Below are 14,767 nucleotides of genomic sequence, written 5' to 3' on the forward strand. Positions count from 1 at the left end.
GTTTTCCAGGTTTCCCCTACTTTATTGAGGTGATAATATAGCAGTATTTGCCATATTCTTTGAGTCTGTCCAGTTATTTGGGCCTGAGATAATTTATTGGTAATCCCAATTGGCACTTGGAACACTTCAGGTGCTACTGCATAAATTCACAAGAGTTTAGCTTTGCCCATTCCTCCGCTAGCCTCTGTTTAGAGACAGACCAGAAGCGGGAAGTCTGACAGACGGTGGGGCGGAACTGGTGCTATACAGTCACATGATGTTTAGACATTGTAGCCAAGTTATATCTACTTTTTTGTACTTTGAGGCTTTCATTAAGTGTCAGAAGCCACACTCACATCAGTACTGGGCATGTCACAGACCATCATGGTCTCTACTCACTTGGCGCGGCTGAAACTGGCTGTATGCACAACACTACCACTGCCAACATGGTTGTGGCTTGTGTCACTTCATGCTGGTGCGATACGCCTCCATGGCCACCAACAAGTAGAGTAAATTAATTGTTGCTGTCAAAACACTCATGAATAAACGTATGTTGTTGGTGAGGTCTAGTATGCCAGAGCTCTGGGGCTTACTACAAGCTCACCCGTTGAGCACCCAAGGTTTCAACAACCCTTCCCCCAGAACAAAAAGAGGACTCAAGCAAGGGCAAGTTAGGCTGTTTTGAACCGGGCCACATCATTCGCAATAAGCATATTTTGGGCCGGGACGCACTGAACATTGTCTTAACCTAAAAGACACTGACACAGGGTTCGAATAGTTTGGAGCCTTGATACACAGGCACATAAATACTTTCACTTGGCAAACCCCTATCAGACCATTGGGACGCACCATTTACTCATATATTGCACATATGTTGTATTATTAATTCATATGATGCTTATATGAACTAGTCTACAGCACTTGCCAATTAGTATATACTTTTAGTTAGGTCGCACTGTAAATTCTGCCTCACTGGAGACTTCACCCAGTGCCTCGGATGGTCCACTACATTGAGTTGGGTGGCCGACGTCCTGACAGCACACTTTGCACGTGACGCCTTGAATGCGTTTAATTTTCTGAGGTGTATGCTTGTTAAGTGCTGTTACCATGGCAGCACGTCTCGTTTCCGCTCTACAAACGCCATCTACGAGGACACGTGGGCCCGCAGCACGATCACGTGAGTGGATCGAACGTGATATTAACGCGCACCAACAATCATGTTATGTAGATGCGCTGTAACGGTCCTCCGAGCAAGTCCGAGTGCTAGGTTCTACCCGCGGATCTTTTTCAATATTTCTAGCAGCCGCCAGCTCCAGGTAAGCGGCTTCCCATAGCGCCATTCCAAGTCAAGGCTAGTTATTTTTCATGCCACGCCGCGGCATCAGTATTCAGATGCGGCGGCTCTAGTTCACGTTAGTCTTGTGGTTCATTAATTTATTTTTAGACAATACAATGACGTCCATGTGGAATCTTACCAACACTGTTGGGATTGTTTGTCTCAAACATCGAGATGGGTACTTGGTTAATAAAACCGACGGAAGTGCCCTGACTATTTGTCGCGTTAATTTGACAATAGGGGGTTTCCGATTTCATTCAATAGAGTCAGGCCCATGGGACATGCCGTATATATCAAGGACACTGCTTCTTTGTGACCTGGGACGTGGAACATCTGCTGACTAGTCTCTCCTTTTTGCCTCTTAGATGTGTTACACTCAGGTTCCATCTTTTCTGAATTACGGGCACTGCTAAAGACATCCTCAGAGGTGTGTGGCCATCCCATCCTGCACCTCCCTATTACCCGGACCGCTTGGGTAAGATACAAATTTGGCTCCCAACTTGTAATTTCTGCATTTCCTCTTTTAAATTTCTAATTATGCAGTTCTACCTGTGAGCATGCTTTGGCTTTATGGGACTAGGTTCCTGACATTGTGCTAATTCTTTATAGATTGGAGCCCCAAGTCCAGCCATCTGTTGCGCAGGAACTCTTATCTGGACGTCACCAATTTGCATGGCCGTGCCTCCAGTTTTACATACAAGAAATAACAGATTGACTCTTGTTGTCTGTGCTAAGGTTTGTCTGAAGTCTTCAAGAAACACATGTTTACTGTCTAATCTTCCACCATAATTGGTTAATTTAGGAGCCATGATCCATCCCCACTTTGCCCAGGGACACCAACCCTGCATGGCAGCACTCCCTGCATGACGCCCAGGGTCTACCCCAGATATACATATTTGGGGCATGAGCAGGATATTGGTAGATTACTTTATTCTATTGATTTTGAGTACAGTTAAGTCATGCATTTGCACTCCCCTTCCTTCTCTCTCTTTCTCTTTTGCTCCAAAGTTACCCACTTTATTCACATGGGGAACTTATGGTTTTATGCTTTTCTTCTCCTTTAGAAAACTATTTGTAATCTCCTGATGAAGACGTAACACAAACAATGTTTATGCGTCGAAACCGGTAGAGAAATCTGGGATAAGGCCGATTGTGAAGATCTTTTCGGCCTATCCCAATTGTTGACCACCTACAAAACCCATTGTGGTTATGCACTTTGTCTTGAACAAAAAACTTTTTGTATAATAATTGAATTGTTGATGAATTGATATATATTTGCTATAGGTTTTTATTTTGTACCTAATGATGTCTCGTATGAGTGGATTGATGTATGCTGTATGGATGTGGATGAATGCTTGAATGATTTAATAGTATGATTTTTATGGAATTAATGTGATTTTAAATCTTATCCTGCTATGTTAAATAATTGCCTGAGTGCAGATTAAATTGTGATTGAACTCACACAGTAATAAATGTATCAGGTATAATAAAACCCTTGATACTGCATTTTCAAATTGTACCCTCTGGATTTTCTTTCCCAGATGAACTTTTATTACAAAAACCAACAAGGATCATACAGGACATTCAAAAATCTCCAGTCACCGCTCCCAAACCTGTGTCATCCCTTTTTGATACAGAATGTCATCACAACATGGGCCCTCCCCGATAAACCTATCACACTTTCTGGTTGGGTGCTCAGAGTGATATACAATACGGATTGCCCCTATAGATCTTAGTTAATTGGCCCTCTCATGTCAGGTGGCTGACCTGCCCCTTCCCCAAGAAACTATCTATTACATTGTTGCAGGGTTGCAGGATTACCATTGGCCCTTGCCCTCTGCCATCCACCCCTGGATTTGTGTCCCCTGGTTGGCTGGAACTTGACTCCCCAGGCCTGAGACCCAGCTATGTTGTCAGCATGACCAATGTTGAAGCACCTGTATCCACAAAGACATTAACTGGATAAGGTTTGAATGGCTGTCTGGGAGAATATTTCTCTGCATACCTGTCAGTCACTGGTCCCCTTGGTGGCTGTCCGAATAGTGAGAGACTTTGTGCGTTTTTGACCCTTCGGGCTATCATGTTCATGGGGATGAGGAGGGGCATTGCAGGGACCATCTTTTCAGTCCCCCCTCTGGTCGGCATGTCGGCCAAACCTCCATACTTCGTCACTCTTGATTTTGGTAGCCATATCTTTGTTACTCCTCCAAGATGTCCATAGTAATTTTCATGGTCATCGAAACTCCAGGTCATATAGCTACAGTCTCCATCCGGATTGCACCATACCCATTTCCTCCAGTATCTGTTATTGCCGAATGGATTGTCGAATGTTATCATCTCATTCAGGAACAGTGGGCATTCCATTAACCTTGCTCTCAGGCTATTTCTCTCTTCTACTATCTTGGCTTTTTTTCTTCCATGTTTACATCTACTAACACCTTCATCCCTATTGTCTTCTCAGTGGTTTTGCGACATTGTGTGATGCAGATCTTCACCACACACAGTCCCACTAGTACTAATATTAGTCCTCCTATTAGTACCGTCAGTCCATCTGCTAGCCATGATGGCATCCAGGACCATATGTATGACAACCAGCTTTGGTCTTTTCCTGTCCCTTTGACTTCCTCCTCCATATTGATATGATATGATATGATATGGTATTTATAACATGTCTGTACACAAGTGTTTCTAGGCACGACAAGACAAGGAGGGGGAAATATAGGGATGACAAAGAACAATCTTACTAGGCTCTGTGTCAATCAGATCGTGCAAGAGCAGGGAAGAGGAAAGGGTAATGTTAGTAGAGGATACAGCGGCAGCACTAAATACAAGGGATACTCGCCAAAAGAGGAATGCAAAAACACCACTTGGAAATAAGAAAGAAGACAAGATGAGCATTTTTTTAATAACCCCTTATGCGCTTTGAAACACATTGTGTATAGGCGCTATATAAATAAACTATCATATCATATCATTACCTGTGCTGCTTGGAGCCTGGTGCAGCTTGAAGATATCAGTTGCATGCCTGAAATGCACCAAAATGAGCCTTACTGTGTTAATATTGTAGTAGTTCAAGCTCCGTAAACCATGCAGTCTGTCATGGCAAAAATGAATAGTTGTTCCCACACAGCCTTAATTCTAGGGTCTCTGAGGAGTGCAAGGACGGATGGGTTTCCTCTTTCTAGTTGTGGGTAAACTTGGGCTAAATATGTATTTGTATTTGTATTTATGTATTTGTATAGTGCACCTAGACCTCAGGCATCTGGGCAAATTGTTTGGTTACATTAGTGCAAAGTTACAAGTTACAATGACTAGGTACATACATAGGAATAAAAAGCAGCAATATATACAGTAAAAATAGGGAACATATAATCAGGTTAGATCAATTAGTTGAGGTCTAGCTAGTCTCCTGAGAAGAAAGCCAGTTTTTAGCTTTAGATCTGAATAATGTGAATGAAGGTTTTGTTCTTAGGTTTTTAGGTATGGAGTTCCATAATTTGGAAGCGGGGACAGGGAAACTGCTGCCTCCAGATTTTTGGCGGTTGTACCTCGGGATTAGGAGACAGCTCAATTGCACTGATCTGGAATGCCTTTTGGCAATTTTGCACACCAGGTAATTAGGTGCTGAATTGGATAAGCACTCATGCGTTAGGGTCAGGGTTTGAGCGAGATTCGGTTTGTGATGGACAGCCTTCAAGAGTTACGTCTGGTTTCAGAGATATGATGGGATCTAGGTATGTTAAAGGCCACTCTGAGAGCGTTATTTTGAAGGACCTGTAGTTTATTTAAGTTGCATTTGCTAGTGCCTAGGTAGAGCGCGTTACAGTAATCCAGAATGGATAATATAAGCGTTCTAGCTAGTGTGGAGCAACTTGCTGGCTAGAGGAAGGGTCTGCACGAGTTTATTAGTTTACAAGTGTACGCTGTGGCTGAGGCTGTGGCGTTCACTTGTTTCATCATGGTTAGAGTGGAGTCAAGAGAGACGCCAAGTGTCTTGACGTATTTGGAAACTGGGATGATTATGCCGTCTATGGTGAATGAGTTAAAGGAGGTGTCTAGTTTGTTTAGGTTGGCTTGGGAGCGGTCAGTAGCAGTTCAGTCTTCTCATCATTGAAGCAGAGGCCATGTGTGGCCATCCATGCCTGAATGATGAGGTAGATTTTGTTCAGTAATGTAGAGTCATTGTCGTGGTTGCCAGAGATCGGGATGAGGACCTGAGTGTCGTCTGTATAATTAGTGTAGGTGACACCGAGGCAATCCAGATCATCGAACAGTGGCTTGGTAAATATATTATAAAGTGTGGCGACACACAGGACCCTTGTGGTACTCGGCATGTTACTGGTGCTGGGTGGGCCGCAGCTGTAGAAGAGAAGATTCTCATTGTTCCTTTGTCTTGAAATGATTGTATACAGGCAGTGGCTTTCTCCGAGAAGTGGGCTGAGGAAGTGAGGTGGTTACATAGGACTTCATGGCTGACGAGGTCGAACCCGGCTGATAAGTCTAGCAGCAGGAGGAGACTTATGCTTCCTTTATCCTTTTGGTCATCGATCTGCGTTTTAAGGTCTATTAATGTGGTCTCCATGCCATGTCTAGGTCTGAACCCAGTTGTCTGAGGCCAAGGAGGTTATTTGTTTCAAGGTGATCCTGTATTTGCAAATTGGCTGTACTGTCCAGAATTTGCAATATGAATGGCACTGTGGTGATGGGCCTATAATTGGTAGGAATGTACGGGTTTAGGTTAGGCTTTTTCAGGAGTGGAAGGACCCAGGCATCTTTTAGGTTGGTTAGGACTATACTGGTTTCAAAGGAGGAATTTATGAAGGACGTGATGGCAAGTGCCTGGTCTTTCGCTGCCTCTTTAATGATAGTCGCAGGGCATATGTCGCCTTGGCATCGAGATGGTTTAAGGCCAACCATTATGTTTTCCACTTCTAGGATGGATAGAGGTGAGCATTTGAAAGGGATGCAAGGTGTTCCAGCTAGGCTTTGAGGCTTGGTGGGCTTGTGCCAGACCTAATGTTAAGTTTTTTCATTTCTATTTTAGTCTGTAGCAATGACATTTTGTCTAGTAGGGCTGCTTGTATTTTGGAGCACCAAGTCTTGTCTTTAGTGCAAGTATCAATAGGGATGGGTGATTCCAAATCTCTAAGAATTTTGAATAATTCTTTGGTGCCAGATTTGGCGTTAGTTATTCTATTGTTGAAGGATTCAGTTTTAGTTTGTAGAATGGCTAGCTTGTATTCCTTTGCAGTTTTAAGAAAGGTGTCTCTGTTAGCGGTTAAGGGCTGATTTTTCCAGTCAGTTTCAGCCTTTATTTTTTGTTATCACGTAGGATTTTGAGGCTAGGGGTGAACCAGTTGTTAAGGTGTGCCTAAGGCTTAGCTTTCATTGCTTTTAAAGGAGCAATGGTGTCACTGGCTCTGTGGAGCGTCTGGTTGTAAAGGTTCACGAAGGTGGCTGGGTCCGTTTCAGTGTTTTTATGATTTAGAATAGGTTGCAGGAGAGGAGGTATGTTTTTTAATAGAATGTTTTTGTTGTTTCTTGTTAGAGTTGGAGGAGCTATGGCTTTGGCTATGTTAGGTTGCGTGCAGGTTTGTATGCTGAACAGTATCGAGTGATGATCTGTCCAAGCGCAAGGTGCGTTGGAGATGATGTTGGTTTCACAATTAAGGTCGGCAATCCAATCGAGGATTCTACCTTTGCTATGCGTAGGTTTGGTGATGCCGTGGGAGAATTCTAATTCAGAGATAGAGTTAGCTAGGGTAGTGGCAGCAATGTCATTAGTGTCAAGGATGCCAAGATTGAGGTCACCCAGTAGTAGGATTTGAGAGCTAGGTTTAGTGTCAGTGGCAAGGAGTTGTAGCATATTGTCTTCAAATGAGGATATAGGTCCAGGCGGTCTGTAGACCAGATTAATGTTTAAGGTGTGAGAGGCTGAGAGAGGGAGTTTTAAAGGGAAGGGTTCGGCAGATGGGAGTGGGTGGTGGGGTAGAGCTCTCAGTCTAAGGGCAGTCTTACTGATGCCTGTGATGCCGCCACCTTTGAAGGTTTCTCTGTCATGTCTAGTAATCGTATAGTTGTATGGGATGGCTAGGGCGAGTGAAGAGCCTGCTGCGGCATGCAGCCAGGTCTCTGTTATGGCTAAGAGGGCAAATGATTGGCGGTAATAAGGTCAGCCACACCTAGGATGTGTGCGATCAATGATCTAGCATTGATTAGTGCTCCTTTGATTGGAATAGTATTGTTCCTGGGCTTATTCGGGCCAGCTAAGGTCTTTGTGGAAGGGGATGAGCCAAGGTTCATGGTAGTCTTATCTAGTTTCAATGTTTTAGTAGTTGTGGTTTTGGTCTAGATTAAACGTTTAGTGGTGGAGGATTGAGGGTGGTAGTGTAACTTCAGTCTAGATCCTAATCTGAGATTCCTGATGGTTAAAGTGCAAGGTTGGAGGCGTAGCATTGGATACATAAGGCTGATGAGAGAGATGTGATGTCATTCGCTGGTGTGAAGGCATGATTAGGTTGGGGGGTCAATGAAGACAAGAACTGTGTGGGTGTTATGGAATCATGGCGTAGTAGGGCAGCCGACATGGATAATGAGACAATGTTCTTGTTGGTGGGAGAGGCAACGTTTGGTATCGTTCTAGTATTATGCTCCATCTTGCAAGGGCTGAAGGCTATGGCTTGCGGGAACAGGAGGGTTGGTATAGTTAAGGTGAGTTTGGAAAATAGAGAACATATGTGCAGGGGACTTTCATTATGCATAGGCATGGTTAGTTGTACTTAGCAGTTAGATGTGCGCATAGATTTCATACTAAGGTATTGACGTCAGGGATTAGCAAGCACTACAATGCTAAAGCTGTTTAGTAAGGGGGTACTTTTAAACTGACTGGGGGACAATTTATGCTATGAGGGACAATGTATGTTAGGACACAATTTGTAATTATTCCTAAACTGTAATTACATAGTGGTCGATATCATCAGCAACAGGCAGTACATATCACATTGGAGCAGCATTTTTGGTAATATCCGCACAGTATGAAAAGCAGGCAGCGAAGTACTGGCACAAATAGTATCAGATGCAATTAAAGAAAAAAATACAGAATATTCCTAACGATGGTAGCATTGGCAGTTACTTCATAAAACATGTGTGAGACTAAACAAGGCGTTCGCCCTGACAGTAAATCACAGTACGCTTATAGGCTATTTCAACCGGCGGCTATACAAATCAAGGTCATTAACGGAGGTGAAATTATTACAGATATTCATTATATGGTCAGGCAGGCAGGAAGTTCCCTGTGTAAACTGCTAGCTCAAGGCGGCAGATAGGCTATACCAGAGGGATATCTATGGTAAGTTTTGAGGCGCAGGTGAGGAGAGTGCACACTATATTGGGGGATGGGATAACGCTGCAGATAGGAGCTCTGGAACATGCTTTCTCGGAGGTGGTAGTCTCCGGTTAAGAGACACTGTAGGAGCTGGGGGGAGGAGGCACACCGATGGTTCAGGAGGGGTATAATACCAATGCACAGAAGGACTCTTACCATAAGGTACGCGGTCACACGGAGTTTCGGGCGCAAGCAGGAGCCTGCAGTGTTTGGTTGTTGTATGTAGAAGGGTCACGAGAGACAGTTCCACAAACAGAAGGTAAAGTGTATGCGAAGGTCCACCAGTCCGCCCAGCTCTGATAGGCTCGGACAGATGCCTTTGCAGAGGGCCTTCACAAGGGGCGGGCTTACGCCTGACGGTCCTCCAATGGGCTAAAATGTAAGGGGAGCAGCCAATCCACACCCAGCAGTGGTTGCCTAGGTGACTGTGGGGCACAACTTATTTGCAAATCCGGCTGGCGGCCATCTTAGTGCAATTTGCTTGCAGCGAACCTCGTGCAGGTCGCGGAGCATGTGAGGAGACACGGCTGATTTTAGAAATGATTTCGCTAGTGTGGACAGCATCCAGCTGATAAAGGAAGCGAGGGAATCAGGATGGCTCAGATCTCATAGCACGTAGGAATCGTCCAAGTATGCTGAGGGACCTTAGCTCCATGGAAGGCAGTGTAGTAGATGGATGGTGTGCTTCTCCAGCAGTGCAGGCAGCAGTGAGTACTTTCCTAGGATCACACGGGTATGCTGTGAAGACATGGAAATACACATGAGGATGGCGTGCTCGAGACCTGTTGGATCTTTTAATATATTGGACAAATGTGCTTTGGAAGGTATCAGGTTGGGGATCAATGGGCAGCATGGAAGAAATGCAATTAAAACAGTTGCACTTTCAAGATGAATGTGTGCAGAAAGAAAAATAACATTGTACCCTCACTTTGGATGTGTAGGAAGTCCTTGCCCTAACTCTGCTGCCTGTGAGCGAGTAACCGTTGGGTGTCTTCTGAAAGGCAGTGCTGATTCAAAATTGTCCCTTTGCTCTTTGTGTTGAGGATCGTTGGGACTGTCGATGTCGGTGCCAGGTGAGGCCACTGCTTTGTAGGGCTTGAAGTCACCTAAGTGATTCCAAACAATTTTTCCAATAAGTTTAATGGCTTTCACAGTTATTGCTTCACCAGTGTGGGGGCCATGAAGCTGGGCGCATCCCACCTTCAGGAGAGATTTCTCAGGAGAACCTGGTCTCCAGGGGATACGGGTGGCTGCTTAAGTAAGTCCTTGTGGTTTTCAATGTTGTCGTTTTCTTCTGCGGCTTCAAGCCTCTGCTGGTTTCATTGTAGTTGGCGAAAAATAAAAGAAGCACTAGCAATCAAGGAAGTCGTATACTCATACATTTCCTGATGCAACACATTAGCCACATTCTCAGCATCCTTCACTGCTCTAGTGGGAGGAGCCAGGGGAAATTGCATGCACCGTCCTGTCACCAACTCATGTGGGGTTAAATGGTGGTCGGATCCGGGCTTATTGCGCAGTGCGAACAAGGCTAGGGGAAGGCAATGCATCCAACTTTTGTTCAAACTCTTTTTAGTCTTGTGGGTGAGAGGCACATGAGAAATTGTTTTGAATCCCGAGCAGGGTTGTAATATGCTGGAACATCTCATTGGCAAAGTGCAGGCTATTGTCAGACCGCAGGACCTCACGCACGCCCCATCGTGGGAATACTTCCCGGACCAGGAATTTCACTGCTCTAAGGGTGTCGGGATGAGAACAAGGACCGGCCTCAATCCAACAGGAAAATTGATACACAACCACTGTCATGTAGCAGTACCCTTGGAAGACTTGGATCCTGTTGACATGGTTGATGTGTAGGTGTTGAAATAGACCAACTGGGCGAGGTATGGCTCCTCTCACTACTCTTAATGTATGACCTGCAGTATATTGTTTACACACCAAACAATTATTCATGTATTCAGTCACATGTTCTGCCAAGTTAGGATAGAACCATGTTTCTCCAATATGCATGGCAAGCACCGCCTTCCCTGTATGGGTTGGATAATGTAGTTGTGTCAGTGCTGTGTGCAAAAATGCAAGTGGCATAACCACCTTCCCTGTGTTGTTTTCCCCCCATAGGGCATCTGTTGGAAACATTGTACATCCCCTCCTTAACGAAAGTTCCTTTTCCTCCCTGGGTGCAGCTCCCTGCAGCTCCATAATTTGTGTCGCTAATAATATGTTGTACCCCTGTTTTAGTATCATAGTTCTTGCATAGTCGCATGTGTGTGATGAAGCCTTCATTTCTAAAATGTCCCCAAAATAGGCAGCACGCTTTGCTTCCACATCTGCTGCTTCATTACCCCTGAATATAGGATCCTCCCCTTTTGTGTGTGCTTGGTATTTCACGATTGCTATTCACTCTGGGAGACCTATAACATCTACCAATCTGCCCAATGGAAGTGCGTGCTGCACCAGTGACTCATCAGCACTTCTGAAACCCCTCCCCATCCAACGTGACAGCCCAGAATGCACTGTGGATGTCACCCAGGCTGAATCTGAATAAACCATCACTTCCTTCCCCTGCTGTGCTCCAATGCCAATATTAAGGACACTAATTCTGCTGATTGTGCTGAATAATGTGATGGCAGGCATGCGCTTGTCACTACCTTGCTTGTCCCGTCCTCTATTAGTCTCACGACTGCTGTCCCAGTATGTCTTTCACCAGTCGTTTGCTCAATTGTCGAAGACCCCTCATTGTAAAGCACATTGCCCCCCTCACGTGTGTCCTCCTGTACTTTGTGAGTGTCACTGAATTCTTCTAAGTTCTCTGGGCAGTCATGTGCATAGTCATCCTTCTCTAAAGCATCGGCGAGCAAGGTTGCTCAGTTGACAAGTCTGCATCTCACTATCTTGAGAGCTGGATTAGATAGTAACACTTCATACCCTGAGGATCTCTGTGTTGTCAGTGTGCTCTTCAGTCTTTCCAGTATTGCAAAGAGAGCATGCTCCATGTAGAGAGTGGTGATGCATCCCATGGTAATATTTGCTGATTTGTCCACTTCGAATGTGGCTGCAGTCAATGCTTGTTCACATGGATACTGTCCTCTCATTGCTGGGTCTAATTTCCCACTGTAATAGTGGTTTGTGCCCCAAGCTGGTCTTTTGTGTCAGCACTGTGGTCATCACTACTCGGTTGTAGTGTGAGAACAAAAAGAATTCCTTTTGATAGTCTGGGATCCCTAACACTTGAGCTGCGCATATTGCTTCCTTCGGCTCGTTAAATGCCTTAGTCATTTCTGTGTCCATTGTATTGTATTCTCCCCTCTCTGTGCTTAATAAGGGCTTAGTGTAAGTGCTGTAGTCAAATATCCATGCCCTGCAGTAGTTAACTACTGCATCTCTCTGACTGTTGTGGGTTTTGCTGTCCTGCTTATTGCCTCTGCCCTTTCTGGTGTCACTCGTCAGCCATTATTGGAGATCATGTGTCCAATGTATAACACCTCTGTCTGGCAATATTGTAGGTTGGCCTTGTCCAACTTGTATTACTTTTCTGCTAGCACTGTCAGCATACGTACTGAGTCATGTCTACACTGTTGTTCTGTCTTGCTGCAAATAAATATGTCATCTATGTACTGTATAGCCATGCTTTTTATCTGTATGTTGCCTAGGTCCATTTGTAGGACGCTATTGAATATGGAAGGTGATTCACGGTATCCTTGAGGAAGTCTTGTATGTTTCAATTTTTTATTTCTATATAGAAATGAAGTTAAGTCTTGTGAGTTTGGATGCAATGATATAGAGAAGAATGCATTCTTCAAATCTATGACCATGAAGTAGGCAGCTTCCATGGGGGTGCTGCACAAAATCTTTGCTGGTTTTGGATCTACAGAATATTCTGCTTCTCCAATATGTTTAAGAGGGCGCAAGCCCTGTATTAAATGCAATGGCCCCGCTGTAGACATTTTGACAGGGTACACAGCCATGTTGCATGGTGGTTCTGATGGCACTAGGTTGCCTTGCTTCACTAGTGCTGCAGTGGTCTCAGATACCTTCGTCTGCCTCTCTCAAAAGTGGAAATTGTTTAACGTGTGGCAGAATGGCTCCTGACTTTAGTTTTATCTTCACTGCTCCTATCCCTTTCATGAGACCCACATGATAGGGACTTGTGGTTCATAAAATGCTGGGGACTTTTGCCATATCCTCCTTGAGAAAGGTTGGTGGGGCTTTCAGCGCCATCACCATTCTCTGTGGTACCACTCTGTAATGTATTTTCATCCAATATCTGACGCTCATCTCGAACATCATCTCATGGTCTGATCTGTTGCCTTTGAATAGTTCTTCATCTGTGACTGTAGTCAACCTGTACCCTTCAGCTATGGCGATCACTGCTCACCATGGTTGCCCTGTGTCATCTGTCCCATGCACTGCTATCCAGTAATCTCCCACGATTACTGCCTCTAATTCTAGTGGCACTATTGTCCCTTCTTTCTCATGTAATGGTATCTCTGGCTCGAATAAGTACTCATTTGGAAAATGCCACATTTTCCCCTGGACCCCTGGAAGCCATGCTATTATATTTCAGTCCCATATTGGAACAGCTCCACGTCCACTGGCACCCCCCACCCGTACCCTTCGGCCACAATAAGCTTGAATGATTTCCCTCACATTTAGAAGGTGTATTCCCGGTGTGGTGTACACTATCCCCTTGTTGGTAAATGAAATGATCATGTTAAGTCTGCTCATGATGTTTCTCCCCAGTATATATACAGGTGCCTGTCAGGAATAGAGTAGGAGCAAGGATAGATTGTGCTCCTCTACAGAAGGTGCAATATCGTCTGTAAAAGGAACCACTTCCGCTGCCCCAGAGAACCCTTGAACATTCATGACATCGCCTGACATACTATATTTCCCTTCCCGTATGTAGGTTTTGGTTGGCCCTGTGTCTACAAGAAAGGAAAAAGTCTATATTTGGTTCCTCCGCAGGGTGGGGTGTAATCGATAGGATGGAACACATCAAGTCTGTATGTGGTCTGTCCTATTGAGGGTATAAGGTGATCCCATTCCCCAGGAATGGATTGCCCCCACTACAATACCCCCCCCACCCAGTTTCCTAATGGGAGTCATTTTCATGGAGTCTGTGCATGCCATTGGCCCGTCGTTTGGTTGTGTGCTGTTCTGCATCTGCAGTATTTGCTGTGCCGTGTATGCGTGTTGTGTGTTACCCTGCATCTGTGGCATTTGTGGTGCATGTGAATACTGCTGCATAGGTGCTTGCATTTGTGGTGCCTGCATCATGGGCTGGTGTGTCTGTGGGTATGCGGTCGATGCCTGTCCTTGTTGTGGCGTCTGGTCTTGCATGTAATACTCGTGTTCTGTTCCCCCTGGTAGGCTGGCTGGTATTGCATTCCCACATTCTGTTGCGCCCATACCCTGCTTCTGCATACCCTTGGGATATACTCTATCTGTCTACACACTCAGCATTGGGGTGGCTCTCTCACCTGCCTCTGGATCCCCCCTGGAATTCCCCCTGGTCCTTGTTGCATTTCTTGCCCATATCCTCAAGATCCTCCCGGGAATCCCCAGTGATTCTGCTGCATCTGATGCCCGTTCCTGCATCCTCCAGGTGGCCCCCCTCTTCCTCGAAACCCATGCTGCACATCCCCGCCCCATCAATCCACCTCCCGCAGGTGGTGGTGTGTACTGTGTCTGTGGTTCCCCATGTCCTCCCATGCTAGTTAATACTCCCCTTCCATGGCATTTTTAGATAGCTTCTTCTGTACTGACTTTGCTTCCTCCTGCTTTCTAACCTCACGCTTTTTACCTGCGTACTCTATTGTGAGCTGTATTTCTGACCCAGGCTTTGCCTCCATCCCCACTAATTTCCTGAGTTGCCTTTGCACCTGCTCTGGCAACCCTTGGCATAATATGTGGTAGATTAATGCTACTGTTTTGTCCCACGGTTCTCGCGTGTCATGGTGCCAAAGCTCTTGAATCGTCTGATTGTAGTGTAAGGAGTCTTCATCTTCCCCCATTTCGCATGCCATAATTGCACTAATGTCTAACGTGTCTAGGGACTGTGTCCTTAG

The 14,767-nt window shown here is 45.1% G+C and overlaps 1 protein-coding gene across 3 annotated transcripts in view; it reads left to right on the forward strand.

Moving 5' to 3' along the window:
- Positions 1-14,767, forward strand: part of MEF2B (myocyte enhancer factor 2B) — a 533,283-nt gene that overhangs the window by 151,358 nt on the left and 367,158 nt on the right. The gene's annotated exons all lie outside the window — the stretch shown is intronic.

This window comes from Ambystoma mexicanum, chromosome 1p (genome assembly GCF_040938575.1).
Source record: "Ambystoma mexicanum isolate Mex_15411 chromosome 1p, UKY_AmexF1_1, whole genome shotgun sequence".
NCBI lineage: Eukaryota > Metazoa > Chordata > Amphibia > Caudata > Ambystomatidae > Ambystoma > Ambystoma mexicanum.